A 14,604-nucleotide genomic window follows, 5' to 3' on the forward strand; every position below is an offset into this window, starting at 1 on the left:
AGTATTGGCCATTTAGTACTATCACCCAAAAATGCATAGACCCTCACAAAGAGAGAGGGAAAGAAATGGAAGGAGAGCAAAAGAGACAGATAAAAATGGAGAGTAAGTGGAAGAGAGAAAGAGAACAAATAAGAGAGCGAGAGGGAACATTATTATAGTTCCCCTTTGCGACGGAAAATTATTTTTTCAGTAACCTTCAATTACAACATCGCCGACATAGGAACTCCACTGACCACATTTTAAGAGAATTCCCAGGCTGCTTGCTCCTTGACACACTAACTCAAAAGCCACAGCTGTGACTAATTTCAGAAATTCCAGGATTTCTGTCAGGCAGATTCCTGATGGATTAATATTTCATTCTGCCAACCCGTCTGCCACAGGTGTCACAGGGTCCTTTAGTCCACAGGCCCTTCACAGTAGGCCGGGAGGGTGGAGGGCAAAGATAACTGGAAATTGGAAAGCAAGAAAGGGAATTTTAATTTGCAAAGCCTGGCAATAATTGGGGCAATTGTTGTAGCTTTTACAAAATCTTCTTTAATGGGGCAGCACGGTGGCACAGTGGTTAGCACAGTTGCTTCACAGCTCCAGGGTGCCAGTTCCGATTCCCGGCTTGGGTCACTGTCACTGCGGAGTCTGCACGTCCTCCCCGTGTCTGCGAGGGTTTTCTCCAGGTGCTCCGGTTTTCTTCCACAGCCCAAAGATGTCTGAGTTAGGTGGATTGGCTGTGCTAAATTGCCCTTAGTATCCAAAAAGGTTAAGTGAAGTTACTAGGTTATGGGCATAGGATGGAGGTGTGGGCTTGAGTAGGGTTCTCTTTCCAAGGGCCGGTGCAGACTCGATGGGCCGAATGGCCTCCTTCTGCACCGTAAATTCTATGATATGGGTTGTTGGCATCGCTGACAAGGTCAGCCTATGCTGCTCTTCCTTAATTGCCCTTGAACTGAGTGGCTTGTGAGGCCATTCCTGAGGGGAGATGGGAGTCAGTCATACATTTGGGTATCTGGAAACAGACATGTGTAGACCAGACAGGTACAGATGGCCGAATCCCTTCCCCAAAAGAACATTAGTGAACCAGATGGGTTTGTTACACCAATTGATGGTTGTTGTCATGGTTACCATTACTGAAACCAGCTTTATAAATCCAGAGTTATTAATTAATTAAATACATATCCACTCTACACTCCTGAACCCAAGTCTCCAGAGCATTTGCCTGGACATCTGGATTACTACTCCTGTCACATTACCACTACACCACCATCTCCTCCTTGCCAGGCCCTGGAGCAGCATGGGTGGCACAGTGATTAGCAATGCTGCCTCACAGCATCATAGGCCTGGGTTCGATTCCGACCTTGGGTGACTGTCTGTGTGGAGTTTGCACTTTATTCCTGTGTCTGCGGGGATTTCCGCTGGATGTGGCAGTTTCCTCCCACAGTCCAAAGATGTGCAGGTTATGGGTATAGAAGGCTAGTTTTGCACAGTGGGCTAAACAGCTGGCTTGTAAAGTGGAACAAGGGCAGCAGCGCGGGTTCAATTCCCGTACCAGCCTCCCCGAACAGCCGCCGGAATGTGGCGACTAGGGGCTTTTCACAGTACCTTCATTTGAAGCCTACTTGTGACAATAAGCGACTTTCAGGGTGGGTAGTGGGCCTAGATAGGGTGCCCTTCAAAATATCGGTGCAGACTCGATGGGCCAAATGGTCTCCTTCTGAACTGTAGGGTTGAATAACTGATACCAGTGAATGAGTTATTCCTAACAGTAGGACAGGTGGCCTGGATGCCAAAATGTCAGCCGCATAGTCCTTCCAGATGTCACATGCTTTGGAGGTCAGTTGGTGCATTGCATATTGTAGATCGTATACCCTCCAGCCATAATGCACAGATGGTGGAGAGAACAAATGTTTAAGTTGGTGGATGAGCTGCCGGTCACTCTGGGAACTACAGATAGAGAATCAATGTTTAGCACTTGTCCGGCCCCCAGCACCATTCCTTTGCAAAGTATCCATGACATTGTGGTCTCCAAAAACTGGAGTGGGAGGTGGTGGTTGGGGTGTGGAGGAACAAAATGTATATATGTGTGAGCTCACCTCTCCCTCACCCTTGGTATGACTCTGGACCAATTCTGTCCCGCTCTTGCTCCCTCAAGTGCTGTTAGAGATGGAGTATTAAACACAAGCCGAATTCCTTGCTTTCATCCGAGAGCATATGCTGTCATCCTATTGAGCATATTCAGCTTTGAGAAGGAAGACAAACAGCAGCATCCGGTGTGAGGGAAAAGGGAATGAGTCAGTGTGCCAAGAGCATTTGTGCGCGAACAGACATTACCCCTCAGTCTCTATTTTGCACTCTATCCAAGTTTACAGCAATGGTTATAGCAAAGACGGAAACAGCAAATAACTCCCTGGGCTCTCCTTAATGTCCATGAGGAATTTTCAAAATCTTCCCTTTCTCTGACATTGTATTCCACTGGCGATTCTTGGGCCTATTACTTCTTCTTATTCCTGTGCTACACACAAAAGAAATATGACTGCAAAGGGAGATAATTAAGGATTTCTTCAGGGAAACGGTATTGAAAAAAGAAAACAAATTTTGGAATGAAATCTCAGGCTGCTACTCGTTTTTATTCATTTTTTAAAAATGTATTTACGGGATGTGGGCATCGCTGGCCAGAAAGGCATTTGTTACACCTCCCGAATTATCCTTGACGAGATACAAGTTATTCACCCTCTCGAACCGCTGCAGACCATGTGATGTAGGTACACCCTTAGTGTATTAGGGATAGAGCTCCAGGATTTTGAACCAGCGACAATGTCGGAACAGCCAATATATTTCCAAGTCAGGGTAATGAGTAGCTTGGGCGGGGGTGGGGGGTGGGGAAACTTGCAAGAGATAGCGTTACCAGGTATCTGCTGCCCTTGTCCTCCTAGATGGTCGTGGTCATGGGTTTGGAAGATGATGCCTCAGGAGCCCCTATCGTTTTCCATCCTCCTTTCGTTGTCAATCTTCATGCTGAATATGGTTCCCTGTGCTCCCTCCCAACCATCTAAACCTCCTTCCTTTTACATAATTACACCTTCCCACACATTATTCACCCCTTTCTTTATCACTATTATTTGGAACCGCCTCCATCTGTATAATTGGCTGTCTCGTGTCATGGGGATGTCCCTGTTAGAAATGTGTGCCTTTCAAATAGCTCCAGTGATGTCATTGTGGAGTGGAGATGGGTTGTGGCTCTGATTTTTAACTTTCGTTTTGAGCTGGGAGCTGGGCTGAGGCTCTGAGTTTTACTTTTGGTTTAAACAGTTGGAAGTTGCACTCAGACAAAGAAGGTTTATTTTGGTCTCTCTCTCTCTACATGCTAAAAGGTGTCCAGATCACTTGATACTTTAAAAGTGATAACATTTTTTCTGGAAAAAATTCAAACCTACTATTTTGGGTAAAAGTGTTTTTGTCTGGTTTATGGATGTTGTTACTTGAGTGAAACAGTAAAGGGGAGTTATTAAGTGGCTAGTTTAGCACAGTGGGGTAAACCGCTGGCTTGTATTGCAGAACAAGGCCAGCAGCGTGGGTTCAATTCCCGTACTGGCCTCCCCAAACAGGCGCTGGAATGTGGTGACTAGGGGCTTTTCACAGTAACTTCATTGAAGCCTACTTGTGACAATAAACTATCATTATTATTAAGGGTTAAATGTAGAGTACTGTGGCTGTGTGGGGTATTTATGTTTGTAGTTGATAAAAATGCTTATTGTGGGTGTTTATAAAATATTAACTGAATTCATAGAATAAACTTTGTTTTGTTTAAAAGTGTCCAAGGCCTCTGTTGAATAACACCTGAAAAGGTAGGCCCTTGTGATCCTTATAAGCAAAATCTATAAACAGTTGTAAGTCAGGTGAACTCTATGATATACTTTGATATATCCTGGCCCATAACACTGGAAAGGGATGTGTGGGTCCATCCTACCTCAGGTGGCACACATGTAAACATTTGTGCCACAGCTATTTTAAATAAAATGTAAACACGAAAAGAAAGTCAGGCATTGCAGTCATTTTTGATAAACATCCACAGGTAACAGCTCCTTGTGTCACTCACTACCTACTCATGTTACCCCTGCCCAACCCTCTTTTCATCTGTTTCCACTCCTGAAAAAAAATCTTTGTCCATTTTACTTGCAGAATTTCAAACTCCCAACAGCCTTGGGCTTTCTACTTGTGAAGTACCTCAGTTGATGTCAACCACTCTCTCACCTCTAACTTTGATACTTGCATTCAAGAAAACACCCAATATCTCTCATTCCCAGTCATATTCAGAGTTCCCATCATACCCAGAGTTCCCATCATTCCCAGTCATATTCAGAGTTCCCATCATACCCAGAGTTCCCATCATTCCCAGTCATATTCAGAGTACCATCATACCCAGAGTTCCCATCACACTCAGAGTTCCAGTCATACCCAGAGTTCCCGGTCATACCCAGAGTTCCCGGTCATACCCAGAGTTCCCAGCCGTACCCAGAGATCCGGTCATACCCAGAGTTCCAGGTCATACCCAGAGTTCCCGGTCATACCCAGAGTCCCCGGTTATACCTAGAGTATCTGGTCATACCTAGAGTTTCCGGTCATACCCAGAGTTCCCGGTCATGCCCAGAGTTCCTGGTCGTACCCAGAGTTCCCGGTCATACCCAGAGTTCCCGGTCATACCCAGAGTTCCCGGTTATACCTAGAGTATCTGGTCATACCTAGAGTTTCCAGTCATACCCAGAGTTCCCGGTCATGCCCAGAGTTCCTGGTCGTACCCAGAGTTCCCGATCATACCCAGAATTTCTAGTCATACTCAGAGTTCAATGTCATACCCAGAGATCCCGGTCGTACCCAGAGTTCCGGTCAGACCCAGAGTTTCTGGTCATACCCAGAGTTTCTGTTCATACCTTGAGTTCCCAGTCATATCCAGAATTTCTAGTCATACCCAGAGTTCTTGGTCATACCCAGAGTTCCTGGTCATACCCAGAGTTCCCGGTCATACCCAGAGTACCCGGTCAGACCCAGAGTTTCTGGTCATACCCAGAGTTTCTGGTCATACCGAGAGTTCCCGGTCATCCCGGTTCCCTGCTCACAAGCCTGTTGTGTGGCACTGTATCAACTGCTTTTTTAAAACCCATATATACCACATCAACAGCAATGTCCTCATCAACCTATTACCTCCTCAAAAAACTCCAGCAAGTTAGTTGTACAGGATGTTCCCTGAATGAATCCATGTTGGTTTTCCTTAATTATCCTGCCTTTGTCTAAGTGACCATTGATTTATCCCAAACGACAGTTTACAGACGTTTGCCTACCACTGAAGTCAATCTGAATGGTCTGTAGTTAACGGCTTTAATCCTTGCGCCGCTTTTTGAAAAAGGGTGCAACATTCACAATTCTCCAGTCCTCTGGCACCGTTCGTGTGTCTAAAGAAGACTGGAAGATTATAGTTTATTAACATTTGGTACCCTTGGATACATCTCGTCTGGCCCTATCAATTTTAAGTAGAGATAGCCTTTTAACCTCCTCCTGCTCAATGGTAAATTCTTCTAGTGCATAGGTTACATCCCCTTTGCTAAGGTTTAAGCTATCTTTCTTGTACAGGCCCCACCTGCCCCAGAACCAGCTTCAGTGCCTCAGAAATCTAAAGTCATTCCTCCGACTCCATTTCCCAGTCACGTGTTGAACTGCTCGGCCTTCATATTCTTATGCTCACTAGAACCCAGCACTGCGAGTAATCCTGAGATTCCTGCTCTTGCGGTCCTGCCTTTTAATTCCTTTCCTAACTTCCTAAAATCTATCCTCAGGACAGATCCCTTTTCCTACTGTCATGCATCTGCTTGGAGACAGCAGCAGACAATATTGAAATGGCCTCAATTGGTATGTATCTCTCCTGTTAACAAGTTTCAAATGGCAGTTTAGATAATAATCAAATGTGAGTAGTTTATGGAGGAGCAGCAGATTATAGACAATTGGGAAGGACCCTGGAATATACATATGTCAATGTATAGTCAAGGTCATTGAGAGGGGTATACAGCTGAATACACTGGAGGAATGATCGACGAACAACAAAAGTTATAATTACCCAGACCCTAAGAAGCCAGGAGAGACAGTTACCTCTAGTAGTCTCAGAAAATGGACAGGCCAGTTTGCAGCCACCAAGTCTGAAGGCCAGGTTTACAGAAAACAGGTTTCTAAGTCTTAGAGCCAAGGCAGTGCATAAAACCCTTGTAACAGAAGTTTTAAAATATCTTTGCTGGACCAGGAAAAAGACGATTCCCATATTTTAGTATCATCCCTGTGTTGTGTGGTAACTATTGCTGCTGATTCAATTTGGATGTTGTTTGGGGAACAGGTAAAGTCTTATAGAGTTCAGGTGTCGTAAATATATTTGGTAACCACGGCCGTTTCATAGAAACTGTGTGTGATTAACAATTCAGACATCTTAATTTTGTGAGAGTAGAGTAGTCCTGTTTGTGTGTATTTTTTTAATAATTACTTTAATATATAGTGTTTAGTAATTGTTATACGTCGACTGGGCTATTTATTCTCACTGGGGTTTCGCTTGTCTCCTCACACTGAAACAAAATAAAACTATAAACCCCACAAACTGGTGGGTCAAGTTGGACACCCTTGCAGATAACATTAGCGTGCTTCGTGACACCACCAATGTCATTGATTCCAATGTGAAGCGCGACCTCTGGCTATTCACCCTCCCCCTAAAATAATGACCTGCAGCTACTCAGTGCCATCCTTGATACTGGCACCAGGGAGGTAACATACTATCCTGGAGTCATGTCTAGAACATAGAACATAGAACAGACAGTGCAGAAGGAGGCCATTCAGTCCATCGAGTCTGCACCGACCCACTTAAGCCCTCACTTCCACCCTCTCCCCGTAACCCAATAACCCCTCCTAACCTTTTTGGATACTAAGGGCAATTTATCATGACCAAGCCACCTAACCTGCACGTCTTTGGACTGTGGGAGGAAACCGGAGCAGACACGGGGAGAACATGCAGACTCCGCACAGACAGTGACCCAGCGGGGAATCGAACCTGGGACCTTGGCACTGTGAAGCCACAGTGCTATCGACTTGTGCTACCGTGCTGCCCTATGACCACAGAAATTCAAGTCTGCTCCCCCTAACTCTGGAATCTCCTAAAATTATAGCACTTTCACTCTTCCTCCTCCCCTCCTATGCAACGGAACCACCCATGATACACAAACATGGCTCTCTCTACAGACCTCTGAGGAGCCATCACCCATCAGAATCAAAATGGAAAATCAATTAGAGGATGAGATAGCCTCAGGGCATTCCTGCACTACCTGCTTGTTTCTCTTAGACACTCTGCACCGACCCTTTGAAAGAACATCCAATTGAGGCCACTCCACTGCCTTATCTCTGTAATCCCATAACCCCACTTAACCTCCTCCTCTTTGGACACAAAGGAGCAATTGATCATGGCCAATCCACCTTTGGACTCTGGGAGGAAACTGGAGCACCCGTTGGAAACCCACACAGACACGGGGGAAAAGTGCAAACTCCACAGAGTTTGGCCAGAAGTAAGGCCAGAATCAAAACCAGGTCCTTGGTGCTGTGAGGCAGCATTGCTAATCATTGTGCCATGCTGCCATCCCTAATGCAAGGCAAAACACCTGGAAAACATGCACCAGGAAGACCCTAAATAGGTAAAAATCCTTAAAGAGTAAGCTCCTTATGTTTAGAGTACACTGCAGTTGTCCTCTGATGAGACTTGCAAAATCTGCGCGGTTAGATATTTTAACCAAAAAATTGCCCAGATGGTGGGATTACAGGGTTCTGGGGACAGGGTGGAGACTTGATGGGATGAATGGACTCCTTCCACACTGTAGAGATTCAATGCTTGGCATGCATTGATGGTTATAAGGGAGTTGGGGATTTTTCTTTATTGGGGAAGTAAGTTTTAAGTTGTGTTTTAAGTTTGCTATTGTAGTATCTGAGTGATTGGCAACCAGCAGGTTTGAACAACAAATATTTATTAGAATAAGTTTGACTATATACAGAATGCTAAGTTGTGCTACCGATTTTTACAGCTCCAGGATCAATTCTGCCGGGAAAGCCCACGCTTTGCCCCCGGGATCCGTGCGCTACTCCCCGATTGGCCAATGAAACCTTAAAGTTTCACCCCCTTGCTTACCCCGATTAAGTATTACATTACGACAGCTCTTTGTTGAATGTTCACGTTGATGACCAGTGTTGTGCTCACCACGTAAGTACTTAAGAGTACTCATGGCATGTAAACGTGTTACAAGTGAGAACCTGCCACAGGACAACATGAGGTCCGACCTGTCACAAGCTTACCACTGTCTTAATCCACAACTCAACCGCCATTAGAAAACCAAGGCCGTGATTTTCAGGGCCAGATCGCTGTGGCCGCAAATCCTGTAATGGCTGCTAACTCTTGCGAGAGGCCAAAAACGTAATTTGACTAGCAAGAACGGCAAATTGTGGATTTTTGTTTATTGTCACGTGTACCCAGGTGCAGTGAAAAGTATTTTTCTGCGAGCAGCTCAACAGATCATTAAGTACATGAAAAGAACGTGAAAAGAAAAGGAAATAACATAATAGAGCAACACAAAGTACACAATGTAACTACATAACTCTGGCATTGGGTGAAGCATACAGGGGTGTAGTATTAATCAGTTCAGTCCATCAGAGGGTCGTTTAGGTGCTCTAAACACAGCCCGTTTAAAGCCTATTTTTTAAAAACTCCGCCTCATTCAACAGTCTTGTCAGGGTCCCATCTGAGAATCTTGGGGCTGATCTGCCAGTGGCCATCCTCCTAGGTTGAATGAGAGTGAGCGCTGTGGAGCCTTTTAAATGCAGCGCCTCTTTAATTGCAGTGCTCAGGTTCACTGATATATGCTGATCAAAGACTTACAGGTTTCCCATGATATTGCACATGAATGCCGCTATTATTAGGTATCAGTCTTGGCTCAGTTGGAAGGGCACGCGCTTCTGAATTAAGAAGGTTGTGGAACTTAAGCCCCAATCCAGAGACTGGAGCACATAATCTAGGCTGGACAGTTGCAATGCTGTACTGAAGGGGAGTGTCATCTTTCAGATGGGACATTCAACTGAGGTCCCGTCTGCCCTCTTAAGTGCATTCCACGAAACTATTTTCAAGATTTTCAAGATTATCTTGCAACCACCATCACTAAAACAGATTATCTGGTCATTATTACATTGCTGTTTGTGGAATCTTGCTGTAAATTCTGGGTAATGTTTCCAACATTTCCGCAAGTATTTCATTCGTGATAAAGTGCTTTGTGATGTCCTGGCAACGTCTGCTAAGTCATACGATAGCATATTTAGAGATGTCTTGCTTGATTTTCTTTTCTTAATTGCTCTTTTGCTCTTAGACATCACTGAAGTGACATCGCCTGTAGGAGAGAGGGTGCCTCTTCCACGTTTATTGAATGGTCATTTTGTACACATGGGTGGGACAGGCTGTGGTCAGACCATTAACAGAGTGAGCAACACAAGGGGCTGTGTTGAGGAATAGCTGTGCCGGGTTTTCCTACCTCAAGTTTGATTGCTCATCGAGGGCTCCTGCCAAGATCAGTTGAGGCTCAGCTTGTAAAGACCAACCAGTTTGAATGCCAGTTGATCTTGGAACTGTGACTCATAAAGGTCTGGTTGCTTGGTGAACAAATCATTCAATAAAAAAAATTATTTTCCACAAAAATTATTTTTAGCAACTCGCAACGTGAGAAGCATAGTTTTCCTTCTCCCCTCAATTTCTTGCAGCCTCTCCTGAAACCGCGGAATAATTTTTAAATGGAGACACTCCACCCAAGTAACCATTCTTCATGTGTGAGGTGGCCAGTAATTGTTGGCAGCCTATTTCATTAAAGAGGGCACTCAAGCTGACTTTCTCTGTAACTTCCTCTCAGACATCCTCCAGTTCATGTCTTTAGACCACTTACATGTCCTTCACCCCACCATCAGCGGTCAACCCTTCAGCTGCCTAGGCCTGAGGCTTTGGGATTTCCTCCTTAAACCTCTCTGCCTCTCTACTCCTTGCTACCCCGTTTCTGGTGAAGGTTAAACCTTTGTCTTGGACCAAACCTTTTGGCCTCCTTTCCTAACATTTGGGCAGGATTCTCTGGTCCCCCGGCCGCGTATTTCTCAGCAGCGCGCTGTTTGTTGGGGCCGGGGTTCTTTCTTCTGCCGCTTGTCAATAGGATTCCCCATTGAAGCCATCCCATGCCTCCGGGAAACCCACAGGCGGGGGTGTGCTGCCAGCAGGTAAAGAGAATTCCAACGGCGGGAGAATTTCGGCCTTCCTTTCTTGACTCAATGTCAATTTTTGTTGAATGTTTTGGGATGTTTGACTCTGTCAGAGGTGCTATGTGAGTGCAAGTTGTCGATTTTATCCCTGCCATCCTCATACAAACCCTTGCACAAGTCACTGGATAGCCAATCAGGAATGGAAGCCCTTACTCCAGAGACACTGAAACAAGGAGCAAATGTTTGGATCTATACACCACACCTTATCAGAAGGTCATATACACTTGTTTCTTCAAGTGAATTACTTTTGCTACGTGTGCTACAAACACACTCCCATTCATCAAGCGCCTCTGGGACTTCCAAAATAGGGGAACATTCGAAGAAAGAGAGACTCGCATTGAAACAGCACCTTCCACAACCTCAGGATGCCCCAACATGCTTTACAGCCAATTGAGTACTTTTCTAAAGCCCAGTAACCATTGTAAACACAGCAGCGAAGTTGTCCACAGCAAACCGTCACAAGCAGCAATGCGATAATGGCCAAATAACCTGTTTTTAGTGATGTCGTTTGGCGGATAAATATTGGACAAGAAACCTGGGAGAAGTCCCCTGCTCTTTTTCAAAGTAGTGCCTACAGGATCATTTGTCATTCGCCTGAGAGGATAGAAATGGCTTCAATTTAACCTCTCATCCAAAAGACAGCACCTCTGACAGGGCATCAAGTCCCTCAGTGCTGCAAGTGTCAGCCTAGACTCTGTGCTAAAGTCTCTGGAGTGGAAACGGGACTCACAACATTCAAACTCAAATCAGGTGAGAGTGCCACCCACTAAGCAACGACGGACACAGAGAGGTGAATATGAATGTTTAACAGTTGTTATTAACCTGCTGTGCCAATCATTCACTTTACATTCTATTAAACAGATGCATCTGCTTTTCAATGTGGATAATGTGAACTTGCTTTCCCCTCTGTCAATGCTGTCTCTGCATGTCTGACATTATGTAAAGAGAGCTAAAGGCATCTACAATGGTTGTATTGTAGGCATCAAGAGTCTTCTGATCTCTTATTACAGCCTGTTTCCTTCACAGGGATCTCTGGCTATCTTCACAGGAATAAACCTCTCTCCTCACAGTGAAAGCCCACCTCACAACCCCCTCCCCTCACAACCAAAGATCTCTCTTTTCACAGTTCAGTCACCAGCAAAAGAGAATCTCTCCCTCACAGCCTGTGTTCAGGAAATTTTGTATGTCGATGAACCAATTAGGAACAGGATTTTTGGATTTAGTATTATGCAATGTACAAGGATTAATTAATACTCTTTGTAGGAAATGGTCCTCTGTGGTTATGACCATAATATTTTTAAATAAAATTTTGAATTAAGTTTTCATATTATAAAACACAAAATAAACAAATCCATACAAACAAAATACCATTTACAAACCCCAACCCTTGAGAAAGAAACATCCCAAACCACAATTGCCCACAGAATATTACCGTCGAAATCCAAGGCCGGAGAGTAGCCGAGAGCGATAATCACAAAAATGCTCTGGTACCAGGAACAGGAAAGAATCCTGCGCTGGGCCAGGCAAAAAAAGACCTGGAAGGACACCAGATCAGATACACCAAGACATTGGGGCTGACCTAGCCAAGCGCCGGCCAGAATTCATCAGAGCGAATGTGGCCCTGTACAAAAGTGGGGTGAAATTTGAGGTGCTGTACCCCGGCCAAACTATGGGTCACATTCTAGGGCAGGGAGCATTAATTACTTCATGGCCCCTGCAGATGCAGAGAGATTCAACCAGAAGAACGACTGGGAAGACAGCAACAAAGGAAGCGGTGAAAAGATCACCCAGAGGGACTAAAATAAACAAAGAGACACTTTATGAAGGTATTTTGGGCCAGGGTTTAGAGAACACCAAAGTGTATCATAGAGTTCACCTGGCCCACAACTTTAAGTAGATTTTGGTTATGGGGAGCACAAGGGCCCACTTTACAGGTGTGGTGCAACAGAGAGCTAAAGTATGTTTAAAACAAAACAATGTTTATTCTATGAATCAAGTTAACATTTTATAAACACACAGCAAACAGTTTATCAACTACCAACCCTGACCACCCCCCCAAAAATACAGTACACTATAGATAACCCTTAATAACTTTCCTAACAACATCCATAAGGTACTTCCTTTTTAAAATAAAGACAGCAGGTTTAAATGCTCTGCAGAAGCAGGTATTACTTTGAAATCATTAATGATCTGGAGACATTCCTTAGCTTGTAGAGAGAGATCATTATACAGCTGCTTGCTTTGAATGCAGCTATCCACCTCTGAAAATGAAACCAAAAACACACTGCATCTGCCAGCTCAAAATCGAAAGTGAAAGACAGACAGCCCAGCTCCACCCACACACTGACATCACTGCAGCAATTTGATAAACACCCATTTCTTAAAGGTACATCCACCTGACACCTCCCCCCAAGAAAAAAAATAAACCAGCAACTTGAAGATGGTTTCATTTTTCACCTTTTCACTTTCCTTTAAGAAATAGTGACAGTGAATATACTTTTTTTTAACAAAGCAAAACATGCAAACATTTATAATAACATAGTCCATTTTAGTTCTTCTTCCTCCAACTGGAATGCCTCTTGATTGACAGTCTCTTTGGACAAGAAGGTCTCTGCACGATCCATCCATTTCTCTACGCCTCGGCATTTCTCTTCAAGGTCAGATACTTTAGTTCAATCCGATCACAGTGCCCCTTGTAATTCTCCAACATAGGAGCATTGGTTAACATAGCCTTCAGGCAGTCAAATGCTTGTTGACACGCCACTGTCCACCTAAATTTGCTATGTTTCTTCTTTAGCAAGTCCGTCAGTGGAGCGACCACACTGCTAAAATTTGGCACAAATGTCCGGTAGAATCCACTCATGCCAAGAAATTGCATTATTTCCCTTTGTGTCGGGGTTATTAGAAACTCCCCAATAACTTATGTTTTCACATCCCGTGGGACCACTCGACCCTGTCCAATTGTATGGCCAGGGAAAGTGACTTGGGCTTTTCCAAATTCACTTTTGCTGAGGTTTACCACCAAACCCGCCTCTTGAAGTCGATCGAATAACTCCATCAGATGCTTTAAATGTTCTTTCCATGTCTGGCTGAAAATTACCAGATCGTCGATGTATAACGCACTATTGGGTAATCCTGAAACAACTTTGTTAGTTAACCGTTGAAATGTGGCTGCGGCATTTTTCATGCAAAATGGCATAACGTTGAATTGGCACATACCATCTGGAGTCACAAAAGCTGAAATCTCCTTTGCCCTTTTGGATAAAGGTACCTACCGGTAACCTTTAAGTAAATCCAGTTTGGAAATAAAAGCTGATTGTCCCACTTTCTCAATGCAATCCTCCAAACGTGGGCTAGGATAAGAGTCCATTCTTGCAACTGCATTAACCTTTCTATAGTCCACAGACAACCGTTGGGTACCGTCGTTTGGTTGTGTCAGGTGAGCTCCATTGGCTGCAACCCACTTCAATTATGCCATTTTTAAGCATACTTTCAATTTCCTTGTTAACCTGTGCCAACTTTAAAGGGTTAAGTCTATATGGATGTTGTTTAATTGGAACAGCATTTCCCACATCTACATTGTGTATGGTAATTTTAGTGCTTCCCAACTTATCTCCACAAACTTGCCCATATGATATCAATAACTCTTTCAGGTCAGTTTGTTTTTCCTCTGGAAGGTAACTCAACAATTTATCCCAATTTTTTAGAACATCTTAATATTTCAATTGAATTTGAGGGACGTCAAATTCCAAGTCATCTGGATTTGGTTCGTCACTTTGAGTTAAAGTCATTAAAACCTCCTCCTTTTGCTCTCCTTCCCTTTCAAAGTACCTTTTAAGCATATTCCCATGGTGAGTTTTCCTTCTATCTGTCGTTCTTACCACATAATTCACCTCACTTAATATCCTTTCAATCTGATAAGGTCCACAAAACCTTGGCTTTAAAGGTTCACCTACCACTGGTAACAATACTAAAACTTTTTCTCCACTGGCAAAACTACGAACTTTTGCTTTCTTGTCCGCTACCTGCTTCATCACAAATGTTGTCTGGCCAATTCCCCTGCTCTATTTAATAGTTCCCTAAAATTTCACACGTAATCCAATAATGTAAGTTCCGACTGCTCACACAGCAATATTTCCTTAATCAATTTAAGTGGTCCTCTTACCTCATGACCAAAAATTAGTTCAAAAGGACTGAATTTGGTTGACTCATTAGGTGCATCCCTAATTATTTATAGTACAAATGGAATTCCTTTAT

The sequence above is a fragment of the Scyliorhinus canicula genome, chromosome 2, assembly GCF_902713615.1.
Source record: "Scyliorhinus canicula chromosome 2, sScyCan1.1, whole genome shotgun sequence".
NCBI classification, from domain to species: domain Eukaryota; kingdom Metazoa; phylum Chordata; class Chondrichthyes; order Carcharhiniformes; family Scyliorhinidae; genus Scyliorhinus; species Scyliorhinus canicula.